Consider the following 6,979-nt stretch of genomic DNA (forward strand, 5'->3'; position numbering starts at 1 on the left):
CTGAATCAATGCTATCTTCATGTATGAGAGACTCAGAGATAAGAATGCAAGATGAGACGTGCAGAGATTAGGGCTTTGGCTTCTTCAGATCAGGAAAGGTTCATCGCTGTCAGAATTTGACAATTGGAGTCTGGATCAAACACTCCATGATAAGAGTACGCAGATAAGTGTGCCTTCATAGATAGTGGTAACCGTTATTGTCAAAACATGATGATAGGATATCGGGAGTGACGCGATAGCTGGCAAGGCAATGTAAATAGTCGATTCCACCGAATCAAGGCTGCAAATATTGCTGATTCAAGCCTTCATTTCATGGTTTTCTTCTGTAATCACTGATAATGCATTTGCTGAATTTTAAGAACCTTCAGCCTGTAATCACTGATTTTGCATGCACAGAATCTGTAGAGTCTATGATAACACATGTTTAATGACAGGTCTGCACAAAATTGCAATTGATCACAATGAAGATTGATCACGTTTCTATGATTGTGATTAATTGTATTAAAGTACAGCATATCTGAAATAAGCATGTTGATTTTTAAGCACTTGTATTTAACAATTGATAAGAGGAATCAAGTAGTTCCCATGACACCAAGCCTCATGAATGAGAATGCAGAAGTCAATGGCCCGAATTCACAAAGGAGGTTTGTCGACAAACCTCCTTTTGTTATTTACAAACCAGGTTTGTAAAAAACGCATCAAAACGCGTCATATGATGTACATAAACCTCGGTTTGTCGACAAACCTCCTTTGTGAATTCGGGCCAATGGGTTCAAACTGGATCATTTAAGAGGAGGTTGGGGTCTGGTATAGATGAAAAATATTTGATAATTTCAGTGTAATCGCAATACCATTACTCAACTTAATCTTTAAAAAGACTATTTATCCACACCAAGATTATGTATTTTTGAATCAGCACAATGAACCATCAATCTTATTACTTTTTTGTTATAGTCTTAAAATTGGTCTATATGCTTTATTAATTAGGGCAGAAGTGGTTTTCTCTCCTTTGTTGTAAAGGTGAGAAACCACCCTAATGAGCTGCAACCATGTCAAATCTTATCAGTTCAAAGTCTCCCAAGTTTGTCTTCCATGATCCTTTGCGTCAACTCTGGGATTGATAATAACTACCCCCAAGCAGGGATGATAAGTAGGGTACATAACAAACAGATATGGGTTCTATCTTTAGAGCATCAGTCAGGTGTCTTGGAGATTAATCTTTCATCGACCCCGATCTGTAAACATGCTTGCCAGCTTTTGCCACTTTGCGAAATATATGCCCATGCAGGGAAATAATGTCTGCTATATATATATAATCCATCCCACATCAAGTATTTTGCAATGAATTTCTTAATGCAAATTTCTTAATAATTTATTCAGTTATGTTTGAGCAAGAAAACATTGACAAGGAATAATCTACAAAAATTTTTGACCACTAATAGGTGTGGAGATAATAGTTAAAATTACCAATTTTTTATATTTGTGGGAGATATCTTTTTTTCTTTTTTTGGTCACTTTAGAATGATGCATGAACATGAAAGTATGAATCGTTAGTAAATGCCTATGACCTTACCGACACTTATTCTGTATACATGTACATGCTCCTTTCCTATCAGCGTTTGTTATATTTATGGTGAAAGGTTATTGAGTTATGCAAACATGCTCCATTTTAAACCAAGTTGCCATGGAGTTGTTTATATGACCTTATGACCCATGTCATCCAACATCCTGTGTATGAATACATTTTCCTTGGAAATATTATAGTAACAATGGCGCATTTTCTCTCTAACTGATGTGTATAATAGGCAGAGAAAACTTTCATGGATGTGTGTTGGTGAGATGAAAATCCTTCCATTTCCGTAATCTTTTTTTCTTTGATCCGACTCCCTCTTCATTGACATTGTACATAAGATCATATTATCGACTGTGTATATAGACTAGTATGGTATTAACTGTGGTCGTAAATTATGCAGTGTTGTTTAGATTATCTTTGTAGAAGTATGATGAAGCGAATTCTCATGATTCATAGTGTAATGTTTTCTCTGTAAATAAATGTATAGAGGATGGTGTGTACGTTGTATTTATGGTATGCAGTGGGCTCAAATGTGTACATAAAGTCATGTTTTAATCCAAACATTTCATGGAAAATTCTCAGAACGATGTTTTATCTCTATCTTTAACCATTCATTTAAAAAATTGTAATAAAAGTATTTAAAGATGTAGATGACGAGAGAAGAAGCAATTAATGAATAATAATAATAATAATAATAATAATACTCAGTTTTCATATAGCGCAAATTAAAATTAAGTCTCTAAGCGCTGTGGAAATAGAAGTAAATCAAGAAGTGAGTACAGAAGAAATGAAATAAGAAGAACATAATAGCATGATGAATATCTGATGTACAGCTATAGATCAAATTGTCTGTTTTGGGCCAGAAGAGCGCTAACTCATATAATTTTACAGAATTAACGCCCTTCTGGCTCCAAACGGGCCTACATCCTATTGAATAAATGTTGAATGAATAATATACAGATTAATACTTTTGTTTTCAGCGATGTACATAAATACAGTTTCTCAAATCTCTTATTACCATTACCATTATAGCCATGCACAGTTATGAATGTAAATGGAATTTAAAAAAAAAAATTATTTTACTTGCGGTAGTTGGAGATTTTCATGAAAAACAGATACTGATAGGCAAGCTGTCCATGAGATGATGAATTATGGAAAGATCTATCAAACTTCATAACTTGGCGTTAGATATTTTGTGTATGATGCTGAAATTAGCCTGCAGGAATTGAAATTGATGATTGAAATATTGTTGATGCTTGTGTGTAATGGACTAAAATGCAGATTATTAAAGTCTAGCACTTTTGTATATTTGTACAAAATTCTTGAGTTCTTTCGTCTTTTATTTTTATCTGGTGTACTGTGGTAAGAAACTGTGCAGAAGAGATGTGCAAAGTTTGACGAGTACCGGTACTTGAAATAATCACGTGAAGAGAATGCATATGAAACATTATTTGACTTGAGATACTCCATAGCTTTATTGTATTAAAATGTGTATTGGAAAGCTGTACACTAAGGACAGCTCTTTGTAAAATTCTTACATCCTTAAAAGAGATATATTTAAATTTCACCATCTATCCACGTAAGAAATTCTCTTCAACATGGATCATTTCTTATATCTGCACGGTTCAAAAGAATCACATGACACATCGATCATGTAGTACATTCCAAACTGGAGAAACACAAGCACATAGTAACATATTTTGTGTTTTGAAAGTATTAGTATATTAATATGGATTAATTAATTAATATTCTATCATGGATTTTGAACACCTTTTTGACTCTCAACAGATGATTTACAGACAGAAACCAAATCACATGGGCAGAAGGTCACTGAAACTGCATGAAAACAATACCTGGATGGGCCCAGTTTCATTAAACTTGTTATGAATAACAAATACTAAATATCTATGACAAATTTGCTCACAGCCAATCAAATGCCATGATTTCAGTAGCTTATAACAGTCATTGTAACTTGTTATTGAAAACGTGTTTTATGAAACAGGGTCCTGGTACTGATGTAATGAATATACATCAGCAAAAGGATGTACATGTGACTAAAGACAAACTAAATATGGTTATATTGTTATAACAGGATATGGGTAGGAGCCACGAAGAACAAGGATAGAAGGCTTCTATAAACCAACATTTCCTCTCACCCTGGAATCTACCTTTTATAAATAAAACATGATTCAAAAGTTTGTATAAGTGGATTGAGTTCAATGAAGAAAAAGGTTACCAATAAGTTATATACATATAAAAGTAAAGGAATTAATACCCCCCCCCCCCCCTCCCGACTTCAAAGAGTTAACTTCATGAAATAAGTTCAATGAACTATCATTTCAGATTTAAAATACTTTTTCACAATAGCTTTTGAGGGTTTAAATGAAAAAGAGGTTTTGTTTCTTCCATTTTTCATTATGCAAAGCAATTGTAAGTTTCTGTTAGTCACCTTTTTAATCTTTAATTTCAGAGCTCTAATGCTGCATTCTAAATCTCAAATGCTTCAACTTCTTTGTATTTTTCCCTACTGTATTACTTGGCCTATTAAAGTATGTTGTAACTGCTCCATCCATAAGTTTCTTGAAAGGAAACCACGTTTCTTTTCTGCAATTGTTTCTAAAATAGATTTACAAATATTTTGAAGAAGTTTCATGGCTTATAGAAAGTTTGGTGAAGTGGATCGAAGTTCATAGATTGAAAAAGTTTCCAGCAAATTCTTTTTTTTTAAATATGAAAGAAAACACATGCGAAACCCCCCCCCCCCCCCCCCTCCCCATTGTCTTGCAATGGAATAGAGATGGATGAATTGTCAATTCAGATTTTGTTAGAGATTTTCATGAATATTTATGATCCTCCTTTGAAAGATGGAAACACACAGAGCATAAGATAGTGTTCCATAAACATCCTTTACGTAGCTGTTAATATCACATCTTTGTCCTAAGAGTTATTCTTATCCATTGTTCAATCCCTGAGAAAGTTGACATAATTAGTCTGGGACATCCCTTACTCGGGACTTAATCCTCTTCACATTCCCTTCAATCATGCAAACTTTTGAGGGTTATTTGTTATGTTTCTGGGTAAATCACTACCACTTGTTTCCACCGCCATGACAGATTGCTTTCATTACATGTTGTTTTTCTTTCCAGATCGCTGAAAGGATTGACCTACATTATGCATCGTCCGTTTGGAGCCAGAAGGGCCGTAACGCGTGTATTACAACACAGAGTTAACACCCTTCTGGCTCTCAACAGATAATACCAGAGTCCAATCCTTGAACTTGCAAGCTCTGGCACACCTATTGTGCACAAACTTTATGCAAAATACTTTTGTGCCTATGTTTTACCAAAAGGGGGGGGGGGGGGCGGAGACTTCAAAGTAGTACAGGCTATATGTTTGCGTGGTTTGGGGCATATTTTAAAGCTTATCTGCCATAGTTTATAGGAGGGATTAGACTGCCCTGCAAGGTCACTGGACAGGTGGTTATCTCATCAACTCAGCTCTCAGTTAACATAAGAAAAAGAGGATCATGGGGGAGCAATGGTCACCGATTAGGCATTGTTTGTTATATAGAGGGCGCAAGTAGCTGCAAGTAGTGCAGTGGGCCTTTAAGGGAGTAAAAGATATATGTCTGTAGACTTAAAAAAAAATTACAAATTGAAAATTCATAATTTTCCAGGAAATTCCCCCCCCCCCCCCCCCCCCCCCTGTTTATCATGAGCCATTATAGTGAGCTCATTGTCTTTTTTTAGCTTTCTTCTTGGTGGACAAAAAATAATAATACTGCTGCAATATTACTCCCCCAATTCAACCTTTACCGGCCTAACCCCAAAGTCATTCAAGTAACCGGACTAGCTGACTTGGTTTTTTTTTAAGGCATATCACATTTAAGTCAAACAAGACATTTATCAAGATGAATCTTTTATGCAACATACTGATGTTGAATGAGTCAATAAGTCAATATTGCAAAACCACAAGACCGCTTTAGTCATCTTTTAAACATTATCCAAATAATATACAAAGAACAAATATCACTACATTGGATGCAATGCTACATTTATTTGTCTTTCTAACTGGCCTTTACAATGAGGTCATTATACGATAAAACATTGATTATGAAGCAATTAATTGGGCAATATACAACTAGACATCAAGGTTACTGTAAGCTTTTCTGTAATCAAAGCTATGAAAGATTGCAAATACTAGAAGATTGAGCAAAGGTAAAATTGACCTTCGTGCGATAAAACTAATGTTTGCTAAATCAACAAGTAAAACAACCCTTTACTTGATGGTTCTTGATACACTGGGCATTCAGCAATTTTGAAGAAAAGAAAGGACTAAAGATTATTTTGCATGAGAGCGAGATGGAAGTCAAAAATCCCTTAAAAATCATACAATATGTATTTCAAAGCTTGAAATGTATTTTTAAGCAATCAATAACCATTTCAGTGCTGCAGGAAGTTCAAATCAGCCCCCCCCCCCCCACTTTTTTAATAAATATATATATAAATAAATAATAAATAAATAAATATATTTAAAAAAAAAAAAAAAAAATCATGCTTTGTATAATATCTTTGGACAAAGAAAAGCATTTGTTCCATCATGTTTTTTTTTTTTTTTTTAAAATCCTGAATTATTATGTTACATCTCATGAACATTTGCCTTAATAACTGCATCATTGAAATAAAAATAATTTAAAGCAATCATAAGACAAAATTTCACTCATAATAATGGTTCTTTTTTGTGGTGTTAGTGGCAACGTAAAGGTTGATAGCATATAAACATGTGAATCATTCTGTTACAATTAGTACATAATTATATTTCACTTTCAAATTGCATGTTACTACATGTATGTCATCTCTTGTGGATTTCCCCCAAAAGGAAATCCCATATTGGATTATTATTCATGGAACAAAGGATGTAACAAAATCATGCCTTGTGGTATTAACAGCAAGGAAAGCAAATGAAACAAAAAGAAATTGTGCAACACTTCAGCAAGTTTTATTCAGCAATGCCATACACATGATTACAAGTACCTTACTGAAATTCAGCAAATTTATTTTCCTTTTCTATTTTGAGAAAATAAAGAAGCCCTAAAATTTATATACATGTATCTATTTTCTGAAGAATGTAAATTATATTCAACCAAACGTGAAGAATTTCACACACAAATGCTAATTAAGCATCATGGTTGGAATATAGAGGGTAAATCTTAGAGAATAATCCTTCTTTGTTATCTAAAAACCAATAAATTAATTTCCCATTAAAAAAAACCTCACCACATTGTAATATTATTCATATTTCACTTCCCTATGTATCAAAGAATGCAGAGATACATGGTCTGTCTGACCTTTTTTCATTTCTCTTTATTTACACAAATGTTTCTAAGGAAACAAAAGTGAAAGCACA

Source organism: Strongylocentrotus purpuratus, unplaced genomic scaffold, assembly GCF_000002235.5.
Source record: "Strongylocentrotus purpuratus isolate Spur 01 unplaced genomic scaffold, Spur_5.0 spur5_scaffold_3, whole genome shotgun sequence".
Taxonomy (NCBI): Eukaryota; Metazoa; Echinodermata; class Echinoidea; order Camarodonta; family Strongylocentrotidae; genus Strongylocentrotus; species Strongylocentrotus purpuratus.